Source organism: Cibotium barometz, chromosome 53 (genome assembly GCF_041138505.1).
Source record: "Cibotium barometz isolate CiBa-2024 chromosome 53, ASM4113850v1, whole genome shotgun sequence".
NCBI lineage: Eukaryota > Viridiplantae > Streptophyta > Polypodiopsida > Cyatheales > Cibotiaceae > Cibotium > Cibotium barometz.
In genome coordinates, this window is record NC_141098.1 from 30334299 (window position 1) to 30351141 (window position 16843).

Sequence of the window (16843 nt, forward strand, 5' to 3'; positions counted from 1 at the left end):
ATTTACTTTGCCCTCCACAAGTTCAATTTGAGCTTCCACTCTCTTGATCTCTTAATCATTATAATTAAGAGTAATCAAGGTCATTAACAGCTAATTAGTTGTTCAAACAAAAAATTGGAGTTGTGAAATTTGTAATTAGGATGTGCCTTGCATTTTAATAATTCATTCAAACCCATCATTTTCATTTTACATCTTAAGTGAAATATAAATAAATAAAATAAAAAATCACTATCATTTGTAAGAGATTAGACACTGCCATTAAAGCCCAAACAAACTCTTTGGTAAGACCTTCTCATCTTGTCTCATCATGACATCATCTAGCATTACTTCACATGTTGAGAGGTTCACAGGGGAAGGGGTTCATACATGGGCCACCCAAATGAAGTACCTCCTCATGCACAAGAAGCTATGGAGGATGGTTAGGAAAAATGTGCCTGCTACACCAAATGATGTATGGATAGAAAAGGATAAACAAGCACTGTAAACTTATCGGGCTACACTTGGGCACTAATCCTATCCACCACATTGATTCCAAAGATCATGCCAAGGATAAATTGAATCTAGTATTTGGAGCCAAAGCAAAGAACCATGAAATCCATCTTAAAATTGAGTTCTATGGGCTACAAATGAGCTTTAGTGAGTCACTAGCACAATTCATAAGTAAAATGAAAAGCATCATGACCCATCTTGATGGCATAAATGCTAAAATAGAAGAAAAAGATGCATTAGATATACTCTTAAAAATCATGCCTAAGGAATATAATGCACTTGTGACCACTTTGAAAAATTTGCCAAATATAACCTTGAAGAATGCATCTCTTCCCTACTTGAAAAGTAGGATATGAAGCAAGGAAGCACAACCATCAAGCAAGCACTCTTCAACAAAAGCACTATGAAGTGTCACTGTGTGTGGGAGGAAAGGACACTTCCAAAGTGAATGTAGATTGAAGGACAAGCCGAAGTGCAACAACTACAAAAAGATCGGCCACAAAGAAGAAGATCCTTGCTTCATATCCTACTTGAAAAGTAGGATATGAAGCAAGGAAGCACAACCATCAAGCAAGCACTCTTCAACAAAAGCACTATGAAGTGTCACTGTGTGTGGGAGGAAAGGACACTTCCAAAGTGAATGTAGATTGAAGGACAAGCCGAAGTGCAACAACTACAAAAAGATCGGCCACAAAGAAGAAGATTGCAGATTTAACGCAAACTACATGGCATCTAAATCGATCAACAAAAAGTCAAGAAGACAAAGCAGCAAAGGGACATCTCTTCTAGATCAACACGAAGCAACAAAAACCTCACCACCTTAGCCCATGATTGTATTGTGTTTTCTTATTGCACTTGACCACCTGAGAGTAGCAATTTATGTAGCCAGGGGGTTGATGGCACCTTACATTACCACACGCAACCACCCCGTAGCATGTTGTATTGAGGAGGGGTGAAGTAGCCTATACATCACGGCACCAAAGGGGGGGGTAGTGCCATGAGCACAAAGTTGGGGCAAGGCATGAGTAGAGGGACTATGATCAGGAGCATTCGACCACATCACACTTGGGCATTATCCCACGCACATATGCAAAAGTTGTCCCTCCCTCATATAAAAGGGGTCATTTTCAGGGAATGGGAACAAGGTGCCCTTAAGCCCCTCTATGAGTACAACTCTTAATCTTGTAACCTAATTGAGCTTAAGTAAAGCTTATATTTAGATTAGGATTTTCATTATGTGTGTAATTAGGTTTCACCCACCATAGGATTAGGACACACTAATCACTTAGATTAGGATTTGTATTTACAAGATTCCATAACGGCATGCCTAGTACCGATGCCTATCAAATGGCTGGGGCTAGATGTAAGCTATGAAGCGAAGGGTTGTATGATCAGAGGGAGAGGATTCCGATTGAAGAGCGATGAAGGTAATGAGGAGGAGAGAGGAAGATCTCCGAACGTCATTGCCCTTCATATCCAAGTGTTAACCTATGAGACGGACATTGAGACGTACTATGTTTTACGTCATTAATTTAAATATTCTGAGTCATGGGCCGGGCTTGTCGGTACCATATGTTAAGGATGAAGGGATTGGGTGATCGTTGATGAGAGGCGCACCTTGAATATCAGTAGGATAAGGGTTAGGATCGGTCGGCCATGTATGGGCGCCCAAGTGTGAACGGCCAAGTCACCTATAAGAGTCAAATGTAACCCTAAAATCCTCATTCTCATGTGTTGTGTAAATACAAGAGTGCTCTTGCCTTATCTCTTTGGTTTCCTTCTCCTGCGTGAGAGAGAGAGAGAGAGAGAGTGAGAGAGTGATCGAGCACTGTGTAGCGGCACGGTGGCGGAGAGGCGGTAGAGCGGCGACGGCGGCTCCTTCTTCACTGCGACACGGGAATCCTTCAAGGCGGCGGTTGAGCGGTGAGTGACACACCCTTTGCATTCTGTTTGAGCTTCCTTCCCTGGTTGTATGCTTGCAGCCATTCGTGGCTCGCATACGGTGTTCGGCTAGTCCCCAGCTACGACCTATGCAGCAAAAGTGCACATTTTTGGCGCCGCTGCCGGGGAGTTGCCCTGCACCAAGCTCTAGTTTGCAGCTCGGGCTACTACGTGAAGTTTAATTTACACTGTAGGAAAGGCATCTGTGTGTTTGCTGTTGAGGTGTTTCTGTGATTTGCAATCTCTGTTTTTGCAATTTGTCTTCTGCATTTCTGTTTCTTTTGTTATTTTTCCGCTCTGCGTGCGGGCGTACGATCTGTTATCTGGTTTTCTACGCGCGTGGGGGGATTTCTGAATCCCCAGACCTATGCTGTGTGCGAACTGCGTCGCGGCCAAGGCTGAAACCCAGAAAGAAACCCTAGAAAACTCATCTCAAAAAATAAAAAATAAAAAATAATAATTCTAAAAAATAAAAAAATAAAAAAAAAATAAAAAAATTAAATTTTATTTTTGAAAAGAAAAAACCAAACGTGTGGAGAGGAAAGATTTTTTATTTGGAGAAAAAAATTTTGAAAAGAAAAAACCCCAATTGACCCTCGACCCCGGCCTCGGTCTCGGTCTTTTGATATATATATATAGGAGAGTGAGCCTCCATAGCTTTCTTTCAAGTGAGAGCTTATGGGAAGTTGTGCCCTATATGTAGCCCACTCCCCAAGGAGTAAAGTGAGCATGTGGGATAAAGCCCTCACCCTTTCCTCCACAAGCAAATAGGCTTTTGCCCCTTCCCCCTTAGGGAAACGGACTGTTTTGAGGGCCACAGGAGCTCTCGATAGGCAAACACGGTGCTGTAAAGCACACTAGGACCCTTTGAACGATACGCTCGTTTCGAGCTATCACACGCCCTAGTCCAGGTTCGACCATAAGCAAGGGGGTCAAAACGAGTTAAAAACAATCTAAAAACAAGTAAAAACGGGGTGCGAAATACCCAAGAAACCACTTGTGTGGGCTTTAAGGGTAGTTACCAACGCACGTGGGGTAACCACATCACATGCATCTACATTCTGGTTGGGTGCTAGAGCCTGAGCCACTAGAAAGCGTTTCAGTCTACGTAGGCTCACACCATCCCTCTACGTTAGCATCTTGGCCTTCGGTTGGAACCCAAGGGAGTGCAACCCAAGATCCACGAATAGTGGATAGTGACTCGTCCTTTGACTCAGAAGCCATGGAAGGGCACCCTACCAAGAACCTTGAGGAGACAAGCCAAAACATGCCAGTGTAGGCCCCACAACCCGGATCTAGCATGTTTAGTTGTCTAATAGAGACCTTTAGTAGAGCTACACGCTCTGAACATGCGACAAGCGAAGTAAATGAGGAAGGAGGGGTAGTAGATTCACCATTCACATCTTATGTCGACCCTACCCTCCCAAAGAGTGTCCATGTGGATATTCTACCCACTTCGTTTAATGAGGGCCCTACTGAGCTACCAACTTCCGTCGATGCTCTTCCTAAAGTAGAGGTCCCTAGAAGCCAATCCATAAGAAGTGACATTGCGTCCACTTCAAGAGAACCGTTTGGCACACCAAGTCTGGATGGGATATTTCTCAATGAAAATTGGGAATATGATCTACACACAGAGACTCTAACGAACCTATACATGGGTTACACATACCATGTGGGTTGGTTAGAAGTCCTACGATCTACATCTAGCGCCACTAATCTAGAAGAGCAACAGCAAATGATATGTGAGGTTATTCATAGAATTATCCAAATTGAGAGGCAAAATAGGGGAGTGAACCTAGTTTCCACTGGCCCTATGAGGTTTTTGGATACGGGCAAGGCCAAACAACCAACCCTATCATAATTGACTCCCTCGGTGAGTCCCATAGACCCTTCGTATGTTGTTTCGCCTGGAGTCTCAATGCAGGTAACTTTAGCTTTCCAACCTTGGCTCAACTTTCCATTAGGGAATCCACAATGCCTACCCCAATGATGAGCATAACGGAAAGTGCACCTGTTACCGCTGTAGTTAGTACGACGCCGCTACCTAGTGGAACAGTACATACAACAGTGCGTGCAAGTGCCTATTAACCATATGTACCTATCGCTACTCATGCTCATGTAGCTCCTACGCCTCTCAGTATGCCAATGGCGTATGCTCCACGACCGCCTTATCACAACCCTTATCCAAGAGGTGCTAGGCCTAGTCACATATCATATCCTACGTCATTTGCCAACATACTCAGACCAACGCCAACTCCTATCAGCCAGGCTATCCCAGAAGTGCCTCCACCAGCTATGCCTGCTCACCTAGGTGATCTCGCAGCGTTTGCTCAGACGATCGGACGATCCATTGCGGAAAACATGCGGGGTATGCCTGAGAGAGAACCTAGAAGCAAGGCAGTACAAGTGGCTAAGCTCACTCAAAACTTCAGTGGTAACGAGGATGTTAGGAAGCACATTGAAGTCTTTGAACACGTGTGTGATTCCTTGGAAGAGCACAATGAGCTGCATAAGTGTAAAGCCTTAGGCTTAACCTTGAGTGGGAAGGCCGGAGATTGGTATCGAACCTTAAGGGTTGAAGAGCGCATTCACTACCCCACTCTCAAGAGATTGTTCTTGAAAGAATACATACGTGAGGGTGTGCTTTGGGGAGTAGCATCTCAACTCCAAAAAGCTGAACGCGAGGAAGGGGAGTCAGTGAGAGACTTTATAAGTCGATTGAAGCATCTAAATTCTCGCTGCACTCCCGACGAGCGCTTCAATAATAACCAACTACTCGATAGATTTATCCGAGGATTGCGCCATGAGGACATTTACAATGGCCTAGTCATTAGAGGTCTTACAACGTGGGAAGCAGTCACTGCCAATGCAATCCAGTTAGAAGACAACTTGATGATTGCAGGTAAAAAGGTGTCTTCAGAAACAAAATCCGTTAGTTCGCAAGTATCTGGGCACGAGCCAGTGACAGTAAAACCTATTGCCAAGGAGCCCAAGATATCCGAAATGTCTGTGTGACCGACCTTACTAAGGCTCTCCAAGAATACTTTAGGGGTAATCGAGCTCCTCAGAATAGCCATATGTACCCAAGAAGAGAGCAACAATGGTGTTCGGTGTGCTTAGGACCACATAGCACGAGTGAATGTCCCACATTCAGAGTCAAATTCAATGGGAATTGCAATGCATGTGGTAAGTACGGCCATCAATCTAAGGATTGCCTAGTACTTAAGCGAATGTTGGCAAATCAGGCACCACTAGCCTGGTCAAACACACCTCAAGTACCCACGCTAATGCTTGCACAACCTGTCGAGCAACCGTCACAGCACATAGTTCCAAAGAATCCGAATGTAGTCCAGTCTGTGCCATTACCACCGCCAGTGTTAGGACCACAACCTCCACATCCAAGGATTACGCCAATAAACCAGATGGGTTGTGAGTCACATAGTGCGTGTGGGAATTATGAAGAGGAGATAGATCCCACTGCTCCATACGGGATTGATACGTTTGAAATGATTCCTCAGTACTACATGGAGGATCATTTCGGGCAAGTCAAGCCTGTATTATCAAGCGGCTGCTCTCGCCACCACAAGAGGGCAAAACCTTAATACCTTGGCAAGGAGACCACCTCTTCAATGCTACGATTGTGGTGGACCGCATCGTGTAGCGGAGTGTCCTAATAGGCTACAGAAGATCGCTACTCAGATGCAACCAAATCAAGGGAGCACATCGGGAATGCCGATACTTACATGTAATCATTGTGGCATAGATCATTTGATTGCTCAATGTCCACATAATCCTAATGCACCCAAGATTACGCCATTGAATTTGGTTGAGGTCACCAACCAAGCACGAGGAACCACACCCGTTGTACCCGCGAATGTAGTTACACGGTCAATGCTTCAAAATCAAAACTACATTCTTGAAGAGAGGGATACTGCATCAATCGCTCAGGCAAAGAAAAAGAAAACACGACGGAAGAGATCGCTTAATGCCACGAGCTCCAAGCCTACTTCAAAGACTAACATAGGGACAGGAGACGACCCCGTCTATATGAATGATCCTGAAGATGATTCTGATTCAATAGAAACCATGGGGACCAAAGCCACTACCTTCAAGGAGAGGAACCCACTCGGGAGCTCAATGAAGGAGAATCAAGCGAGTACATAAATAAGGGGAAACAGAAGGAAACTTCCCCGGCCCCACAACCAAGTCAGTTAATGCCCTCTCGACCACCCAAACTGACTGAGACTCCCCAAGACAAGCCACGTGGGCCAAAAACCCTCAAGAAAAAGATTGGAATTTACCCAAACCCAGTTGAGGAGATTGAACAAGTGCAACACTTAAGGGGTTTGGTGGAAGAAACACAAAGAGAACTGGAGCCAAACCCGAGAAAAATCAAAATTCCAGACACAGTGTTTCCTACGCAAGTTCAGCCTCACAGGAACCATAAACCGTTAGCTATACCTAGTATCATTCGGGAAGAAAGTGAGGATAGGACATCAGGAAGTGGGCAAACACCCTTTTTGCTTGAAAGAATGTTTAGTGAGGGAATGCCTGACCCCATCGAAGAGGAAGTGATTCCATCTTCACCAGTCCCTAGTCAAGGGGCGATATCTCGAAAAGTACCGTTGAATGTGTCCAAGCTAATGGATTTCATGTCCTCTGAAATCAGGACCACGATCATATCCAAATTATACGGAGATCCTAAGCTATTCTTAGCTCTTCGGGCATTTCTTAATGGAGAACTAAAGGCGGGGCTACCACAATTTGCAAATATGGATAGACCTGACACGCTTCAAGATGAAGGGGAGCATTGGGAGCTACAACCCAACTTAGATGAAGATTCGGTCGTTGAAATACCTGTTAACAAGTTGGGACAGTACTTTGAAGGTGACAAATCTAATGCAACCCTCCCCATTACTACCAAGGGATTAACTCTAAAGGGAATCCTTGATGGTGGTGCTGGCGTGAGCATTGTGACTAAAAACTATTGGGAATCTATGGAGAGACCTCACCTCGAAGTCACAAACATAGTGGTTAAGATGGCGAACGGAACTATTGCTAAACCTATTGGAATGTTAAGGGACCTTAAGATCAAGGTTCTGGGGTACAAGGTAAGACATACCTTCATTGTAATGGATTTCTCCAAGCATCCTATGTCATATCAAATGATCTTAGGACGTCCTTTCATGAGGGAAGCACAAATGGTGCATGACTGGTCGAAAAACCATGTCTACCTACAATTCCAGGACTCTGTCATTCAAGTTGATCTTGAGAATGGTCGTGCGCATCCTTTAGGAAGCAAGGTTATCAGCGATAATCGATCGGATACCACTGTTCACTCCGCCCCATTAAGGTATTGCTATACATGCAAAAAAGAGACTGATGATGGGAAAGATTCTCCTTATATGGATGTCCTACCGAGTATGACTGAGTCGGATAACGTGGATTGGGTACACCTAGCGGCAACCATAGACACATGGGGAAATAGAGACACAAGTTGGGTAACACCTGAGGGGTAAGATATGCCACCGTTAGTGCCAATAAACATGATAGGTGTTATGCACTTGACTCCTGATGGCAAGAAAGTGGCAAACTCAACTGATAGTAGCGAAGACTCTGACCAATGCAACTCTGAGTATGAATCTCAAGAAGAAATTGACCGTGAGCCTGATGGGAGGGATGAATCAAATATTCACCCAAATGTGAAAGCAAGGTGCTCAAGGCCTAGGACAGTGACTTCCTGCAGTTCATCCGAAAAGTGAGGGGACACAAGTGAAGATCGACCAAGTGAGTTCGAATCTGACAAAAACAAAAATCAAAAACTTGGTAAGAAGAAAATGAGACATAAGCGCCAACGCTATCGAGCTAATGTACGCACTGCAATAAACAAGGAAAGATACACTGCAAAATGGCTTAGTTATGTAGGAGCCATTGATGCTCATCGGGGCAGAAGTTAGCGGATAATTGGGGACAATACCTCCAAAGTGTCATGTGGTGTATTGCGCAACCTCATGACGTCGCCCAATTAGAAATCGAAGAGAAGCCGAAACTAAGTCATACTGCAAGAAGGCGGCAAAACCAAGAGTTGGCTCAGCAACAAAAGGAAGTGGAATTGAAAGAAAAAAGCATGGCACAACAAGAACCAGTAGACTTACACCCCGCACCCGAGCATTTCAAATCATTTACCACACAGGGGAACGTAAAGTGGTCTACACAAAAGCCCAACGAACGCCTACCAATGGGAGTAGCAGTGTCTACGATGGCCCTGCAGAAGTTAAGGAGATAGACTTAGCAGATCCGGGTGTGAGGAGTCTAAACCAATTTTTATTGCTCAAGACCTCACCCAGTCAGAGGAAGCTGCACTTACGAAGCTTCTTAAGGAATTCAAGGACATATTTGCCTGGACATATCATGATATGAAGGGTGTTCCACCCTCTGTGGTGCAACACACGATTCCAATGATTAGCACTGCTAAACCAGTCCAGCAACGTCCCTACCCAATGAATCCTAAGTACGCAAAGATTGTACAAGAGGAAATTGAAAAGCTTGTAAAATGTGGATTCATATACCCTATTGAGCACTCAGAATGGGTTTCTCTGATAGTCATCGTACCAAAGAAGAATGGGAAACTCAGAGTGTGCGTTGATCTCAAAAAGGTTAATGCAGCCACCAGAAGGGTTCATTACCCCTTGCCATATTCTGAACATGTGCTTGAAAGAGTGGCAGGAAAGGAGGCATATAGCTTTTTAGATGGGTACTCGGGTTACAATCAGATCACAATTGCAGTTGAGGACCAAGCTAAAATAGCATTTATCACGGAGTTTGGAGTGTTTGTCTTTCGCGTCATGGCTTTTGGCTTGACCAATGCACCTGCAACATTCCAACGATTGATAAACACAGCTTTTAAGGAATATCTAAGGGACTTCTGTGAAGCTTTCTTAGATGATCTTTGTGTTCATTCCTCTTGGGACGAGCACTTGATGTGTTTGCGAAAAATATTTGAAAGGTGTAGATTATATCGCATCTCCTTGAATCCTTTTAAATGCCAATTCTGGGTTAAACACGGAGTTATCTTAGGGTATATAGTGTCCAAAAATGGGATTTCCACGGACGAGAGTAAAATCAAGGTCATTCTGGAACTGCCACCACCCACCAACTACAAGGGAGTCCAACGCTTTATGGGCCACGTTGGTTATTATCGAAGGTTTATTCTCTTCTTCGCCAAGATAGCTTGACCATTGTATAAGCTTCTCATTGAGTTTAGTTGGACCAAAGAATGTGACCGTGCCTATGAGCTATTAAAGAAGGCCTTGGCGAGTGTGCTCCAATCTTGAGAATGCCTAACTGGGATTTACTCTTCCATGTGCATATTGATGCATCAAACTTTGCTATTGGGTGTGTGTGGGTGTGTGTTAACTCAACCTGGAGAACACAAGCTAGACTACCCCATTAGCTTTGCCAGTCACCAGTTGAACGATGCTGAGATGAACTACACCACTACGGAGCGAGAAGGGTTGGCAATGATATATGCAGTAAGGAAATTTCGTTATTACCTCCTTGCCACCAAGTTTGTTTTCTATGTGGATCATCAAGCATTGTTGTATTTGGTAAACAAACCATGCTCCACAGGAAGAATCACACGATGGCTATTGATTCTTCTTGAGTTTGATTTCACTGTTGTTGTGAGACCTGGCAAAAAACATGTCATGGTTGATCATTTGTCTCGCATACCTAATGGTGAGGCTCCTACGGGGGTTGATGATGACTTACCTGACACTTCCCTGTTCATGGTGGAGACAATGCCTGAATGGAGTGAGAAGATTGTTAACTTTTTGGTTAATGGCTTTTCACCCAAGGAGCTTCATAAAGATCTAGCTCGAAAGCTGATCAAAGAATGCGAACCCTATTGCCTGATAGCCGGGACTCTTTATAAAAGAGGAAAGGATGACGTTCTTAGGCGTTGTGCCCGAGAGGATGAGTATCTATACATTTTGCAAGAGGCACATATGGGCGTAGCCGGTGGTCACTTCTCAGGAGACTTAACTGCACGAAAGATCTTACAATCGAGGTATTGGTGGCCCACTATGTTCCAAGATGCGTCACTCTTTGTGAAGGGTTGTGATGAATGCCAACGATACAAGAAACCCCAACGGAAAGATCAGATGCCCCTACATCCAATCAAAGTAAACCAACCATTTGAAAAGTGGGGTTTAGACTTTGTAGGTCCAATTAGCCCAGTGGCCCGCAACACACAATCTCGCTATATTATTGTGGCCACCACTGACTATATGACCAAATGGGCTGAAGTGAAAGCGACACATAAGGCAGATGCAAGGACAACAGCCAAGTTCCTCCTTGAAAATATAATCACACGATTCGGTTGTCCTTTTGAACTTGTGAGCGACAATGGTACGCATTTTATAAATGAAGTGATTAAGGAGCACACAACAAATTTCATGATCTCCCATCATAAATCTACTCCTTACTATCCGCAAGTGAATGGCCAAGCTGAGAGTACCAACAAGACCTTAATCTCTGTTTTGACAAAGACAGTTGAAGCTCATTGCACGGATTGGGATCTAAAGCTTACGACAGCTTTATGGGCCTATCGTACTGCGTACAAAGTGGCTACACCATTCAAAATGGTATATGGCCAAGAAGCAGTCATGCCGTGGGAATTTGTCATTCCTAGTCTTCGTGTTGCTACTCAAGAGGGTTGGGATGGTAATCCCTTAGCAGAGCGTCTGTATATCCTTGAGCGGCTAAACGAAGAAAGACAATTGGCTGTGTACAATGCCCTTGTGGAGAAGGATAGAAGGAAAAAATGGTTTGATCGCCACCTAAAGGACAAGGACATCAAGGTTGGGGATAAAGTCCTAATGTATGGAGTGCGAAACAAAAAGAAGAAGCTCAAATATGCTGGTAAGGGACCGTATAGAGTATGTGAAATTACCCCGCAAGGTACCATCCGAGTGGAGACTCTCGACGGAGTTGAAACGATTGGATTCCTTAATGGGAGTAAATTCAAAAGGTACTATGACCCCTTGAGCCAAGAGGAGTTACATGTAATCCATCAAAAGAAGGCAGCTAAAGAACAAGTTGAGCTTAAGAAAATACAAGCGAGAGTTGAAGCCAAAGAACGTCAACAGCGTGCTAGGCGCCAACGAGAAGCCAACTTGGGGATTTCACAAGCATTTTTCGAGGAGGCAGACGAGGATTCACTGGAATCTGACCCACCTCTAAGATACCCAATCGAGTTACAGAGTCCTTACGGAGAGGTGCTGTATAATGCATTATTGGATACAGGAGTGCAACACAATTTGCTATCATATGGCGTGTGGTGTCAACTTGGAAAACCACCTTTATCCAAGAGTGCTATCCAAGTTCAAGGTATCAACAAGAAGAAAACCCCTGTCTCAGGAATTCTGCATACTCCGGTTGCCTATGATAAGGGGATCGTAATTCAAAGCTTTTTGGTTATGCCTACTGGTACTATGGAAGGCACTGTAAACTTAGGGCGCAAATGGATGATGGCCTTCAAGTGCAATATCGATTGGGCAACTAGACGAGTCACAACGCAAGAACCAACACTAGGTCTGACCGCTCAAAATCCCGCTCCTAAGCCATCAACCCTGGACAAAATGTTAGATAATGAAAAATCACAAAATCCATGGCAAAACCATCTTTGATTGTTTGCCACCCCTCTAACGCTTCAACGCCAAGAGTGGAAACATGCAGGGTGGTCTCTAAAGCTCCGCTTACTATGCCAAAAAACACATACAAATGGGTCCCAAAAGCTTCGTTAATAGCTACTTCCCCTGCTCAATCTCGTTCAGCCACCAAGAAGCCTCGTAAAAGGAAAGCACCTAACCACCCGAGAAAGGGAAATGTAACATCGCGATGGATCCCTAAAAAATTATTAGTAGCCCAAGGGTACTACGAGGGGAATGACCAGATTTGGGTCCGTAAACATAAGCTGAATCCCTCTACATCACCGGTAAAACCTTGCAAACCAATTGTTGCCACCCCAATGACAATTCAAGACCGTGGTAAGGGAAAGGTAACAGAGTGCTCCGCACCACTTCTTCCAGAGTTAGTTTGGATTCCCAAACGATATCGATCATTACCACCTAGCGCAGGAAGGGGGGAGCCACATGAAGCTTCTAGCTCCTCATGCCAGGCACACACTCATATAGAAGTTTCTACATGCTCTACACCTACTCTTGTCAACACCCAACAAAAAACCAATGAGTCTACGTCTCCCCTTGTAATAGTATCGTCGGAAACCATTTCCTCCATTCGTCAATGGGAGCATACACTACCATCTCTACAATTGGATGTGGCCACAAGGGTCATAAAAAGCTATCTGCCCACATCACAACCTATGACCCGCTGGACAAATTGGTTCCAAGAGGCTGCAACATCATTGCAAATAGCCCAATGCTTTCCTTTTCCACAAGATGAATATCCTCGCATGGTTACATTCTTGATGAGTTTATGTGGATGGAAAATTGAAAAGGAAATATCTGACAATGATGAATGGACGGATGAAACTCATGGCACTACTGAGGTTGACTTTATTTATTTGGATGATGCGAATAGAGGCTTAGCCTTAGGGCTAGAGCTAGGACTCTACAACATCCTCTTACCATATCCTCAGTAGTAGTGTGGTGACTAGTAGGTAGGTTAGTGTTTTCAAGTTTTTTCTAGTTTGGATTCCTTAAACGAGTATTTAATTTTTCACACTGATGTGCCTCTCGAGGTATAGTGCTTGTTAGTTGATTGTACAGGTTAAAAAGTTTGAGGTGGGTTCGCTTTCAAGTCCTGAGACTGCCGCAACGTTCATCAAAATATATCTACATCAAAATGCAACCTGTCTCATCAAATCAAGGAGATCTCCAATTACAGGTGTAATTCTTCCATACCCACTCTCTTTCGTTTTTACTGTTCAATTAATTGCACAAACTATAATGTAGGACCACATGGGAATTGTCAATGTACTACTTAGTTTTTAAAGTTGCTTGCATGCTAGTGTAAATCATTAATGAGCTTAACTTTATTGGAAATATTCCTAGGCAGCATGACGTCTTTAGTTAACCTTGGAATACGATTGTCTTAGGTCTAGGGTCAAACCATCTTAATGTTTGATACCTGGCCATGTGTGTGTTGACCTCTAGGACATAGCTATTACCCCTTTGTCGAAAGGATGCAAGACAAATTATAGTTCAGGAGAGCGAAGATCCAAAAAAAAAAGAGCCTACAATAAATGGCAACACAAGTCTATGATGTGCTTTAATGTTGGCCTATCGCCTTATTGATACTTGGTAGGCGAGGAGTATTCTACTCCAGACCAATGCCTTGGTTGGTAGGGAGTAGCCTTGCCTAAGGTGAACTAATAGATTCCTGCATAATGCCTTGTGTTAAACATGGTACCAAGATCGATGTTAGTTTTGCCTTAGGAAGGTCGCCATTGTGTGTAAAAATTGTCACGTGTAAAAAAAAGAAGAAGGCAAAAGGCTCCTGTAACTCTAATGTTTCTTGTGTCCCTAGACTCGTGGTATTAACTTGTTCTTAGAGTAGACACAGTGTGGTCATCTGTTTATTTATTAAGCTTGGTTATTTTCCTTGACTTAGGGCAGTTATAAACCTTGATTAACCTTTGACACCTTGCTAACTCTTGATTTACTTTCAATAATTATTAAACTCCTGCTAATTTGCTACACTAGCTCATTCAGGTGACCCCTTAAACTAAGTTCTCATAGCAATATCCATTGTGGTCTAACATGCTTGAATTTATACACTTTATATCTTTTGAATTCCAGCATACTTTCACTCTACTTTCCTGTTTTGTAGACGGTCTACCATAACAACCCTATCGAGCTTACCATACCATAGCTTCCGAGGACGGAATCTACATCAGGAAGGGGGGCATGTTAACCTATGAGACGGACATTGAGACGTACTATGTTTTACGTCATTAATTTAAATATTCTGAGTCATGGGCCAGGCTTGTCGGCACCATATGTTAAGGATGAAGGTGTTGCATGACGAATGAAGATCAATACAAGGATGCAACAAAAAAGACACTTAGGGCTCTTGAAAAGAGTTCCAAGTTGTAGATGAATGTGGGAGAGGGCTTGACAATAATCCCACATGGGAACTTTTGGGGGTTCTAGAATTTTTGTATAAAAGGTGGCCCATTTGAGAGCTAGAGGGACTCTTTGGTCATTTGGTTGAGAGGCTCATAGAGAGAGCTTGCTCCATAGCTCCTTCTCAAGTGCTCTCCCAAGGCTCTCCATCTCCATTCTTGCTTCAATCTTGTACTCTCTATTCTCTACATTTTCAATGATATGAGGTTTTGGTCTACACACTTGCTAATCTAGATTTCTTAATGATGTTTTGATTTGTGAGTTGTAGAGTGCATGTGATGAAGCTTGTGCATGAAATGATGTGTAGTTGAGGCTTGTGTGATAGCTCTTTGCATATTAGGTTCTTTGCATAAGTTGCATTTTTGTGCTTAAGTGTAGCCTAATCTTGATGCTTTGATTATGTTAGATTGATGTGTTGATTGTGTTAGATTGATTGCTTGAGTGTTGAAGAAGGATTGAGTAGGACTAGAAGTCATTAGTATGTGGTTAACTCTTCTTCTCCCATTCGGGATAGCCTCTATGCGCTAACCGGGTTGTATTCACGGATTGACAAGTGTGTGGGTTGGAGTGTAGCCTCCGCTATGCTATGATGTCCCAAACAATGGCGCTGCTGCCGGGGAACGCACACCTAAGTTAGTGAAGGGTGTTAACCATTACTTCTTACTAAGTGCTCCATTGATTGCAAAATCGTGGATTAGGGTAGATTAGAGTAGAGTTTGCAAGGGCATTGAGTGTGTGATCTCAAGGGCGCCTTGAGTGTTTTCGGTTTTTGATTAGAAGCAAAAAAAAACAAAATTAATTAAAACCCCAATGCGGTAGAGAAATCCCGCCATTAATCAGATTTATGCACTTTCTGTTTTTGCATCTTTGACGGGGTTGGCGAGTGGTAGATAGGAAGTGTTGGAGGCGGCTTTTCTTTTATGGTTTTGTTGTTTTGTTGGGAGGCATCTCCATCAAGTGCAGCAAAGAAAAAAATAGATATATATATATATATATATATATATATATACTTGCAACTGTGGGCGGCCAGCTGAAAGCCTGCAGAGAAGGCGGCTTTTAAAAAAATAAATATATATAAATATATATTTTTATATACTGGTGGCGGGGCTGTGCTGCAAGAGGCGCAAAGAAAGAAAACGAGAGCCCGGACGGAAAAAAGAAAGAAAGAAAGAAAGAAAAAAAGAGGCTGGGTTCGCAGTGGCGGCGTCGCGAGGATGGTCTGTAGCCGCACAAGGGCTGCGTTATCCCTCCACTGCCGGGAGAGGGGGGTTGTCGTTGCTCCGTTTTCGGCCTGACACGCGGTCCCACCCACTGCAGGGAAAGGCTGCATCGAAGCGCTGCAAGTGTAGAAGGCTGGTAGAAGCGCTCGCGTTGGCTGCATCGAACCGCCAGTAGAAGGAGCTGACGGTGTCTGCAGTGGGCGAAGCTGACGGCGTCTGGAGTGGGAGAAGTTGGCAGTAGGAGGAAGCGTCGCCGGCAGAGGAAGAGAAAGCAGCGCATGAGGCTAGCAAGAGTTGGAGGCGCAGCAGCGCGTGAGGCCAGTTGGAGTAAAGGCGTAGGCAGCGTGGAGCCTGCAGTGGGAAGCGAAGGCGAGCAAGCGGTGGCAAGCAGAAGGCATTGAAAGCAACCCACGTGCGCGCCAGCAACGAATCCGGGCGAGCCGGGAGGCGGAAGATAAGGTCGGTGCAAATTTTTATTTTTTTTATTTTTTTGTATTTTTTCATGTTTTTTTGTATTTTTAAATAAAAATCATAATAATAAATATAAAAAACAAAAAAAATATTTAAAAAAAAAACAAAAAGAGAAAAAGAGATTTTTTTTAAAAAAGGGAAAGAAAAAAGAAGAAAGAAGAAAAAGAAAGAAAAAAGAAAAAAAAGAAAAAAAACCCCTTAAAACAATAAATTTATTAATTTTTTTAAAAAAAAAGAGAGAAAAAAAATAATTTTTGTTTTTTTTCCATTGTTCATTATTTAAATTTTTGCATAATTAAAGTAGCATGCATTTTTTATTTTTTTTGTAATTGATGCATAATTAGTCAATTCATATTTTTTGTAATTAGGCACGAAATCTATTAGTTAAAAAAAAACAAAAAAACAAACAAACAAACAAACAAACAAACAATTAAAATTAAAAAAAACCAACAAAAGGAAAAAAAACAAAAGAAAACAAAAGAAAAGTTAAAAAAAATTTAAAAAAAAATAAAATTTTAAGTGTTTTTAGGAGTCTACCTTTGTGCATATTTTGTAATTCTTCATTTAAATTTT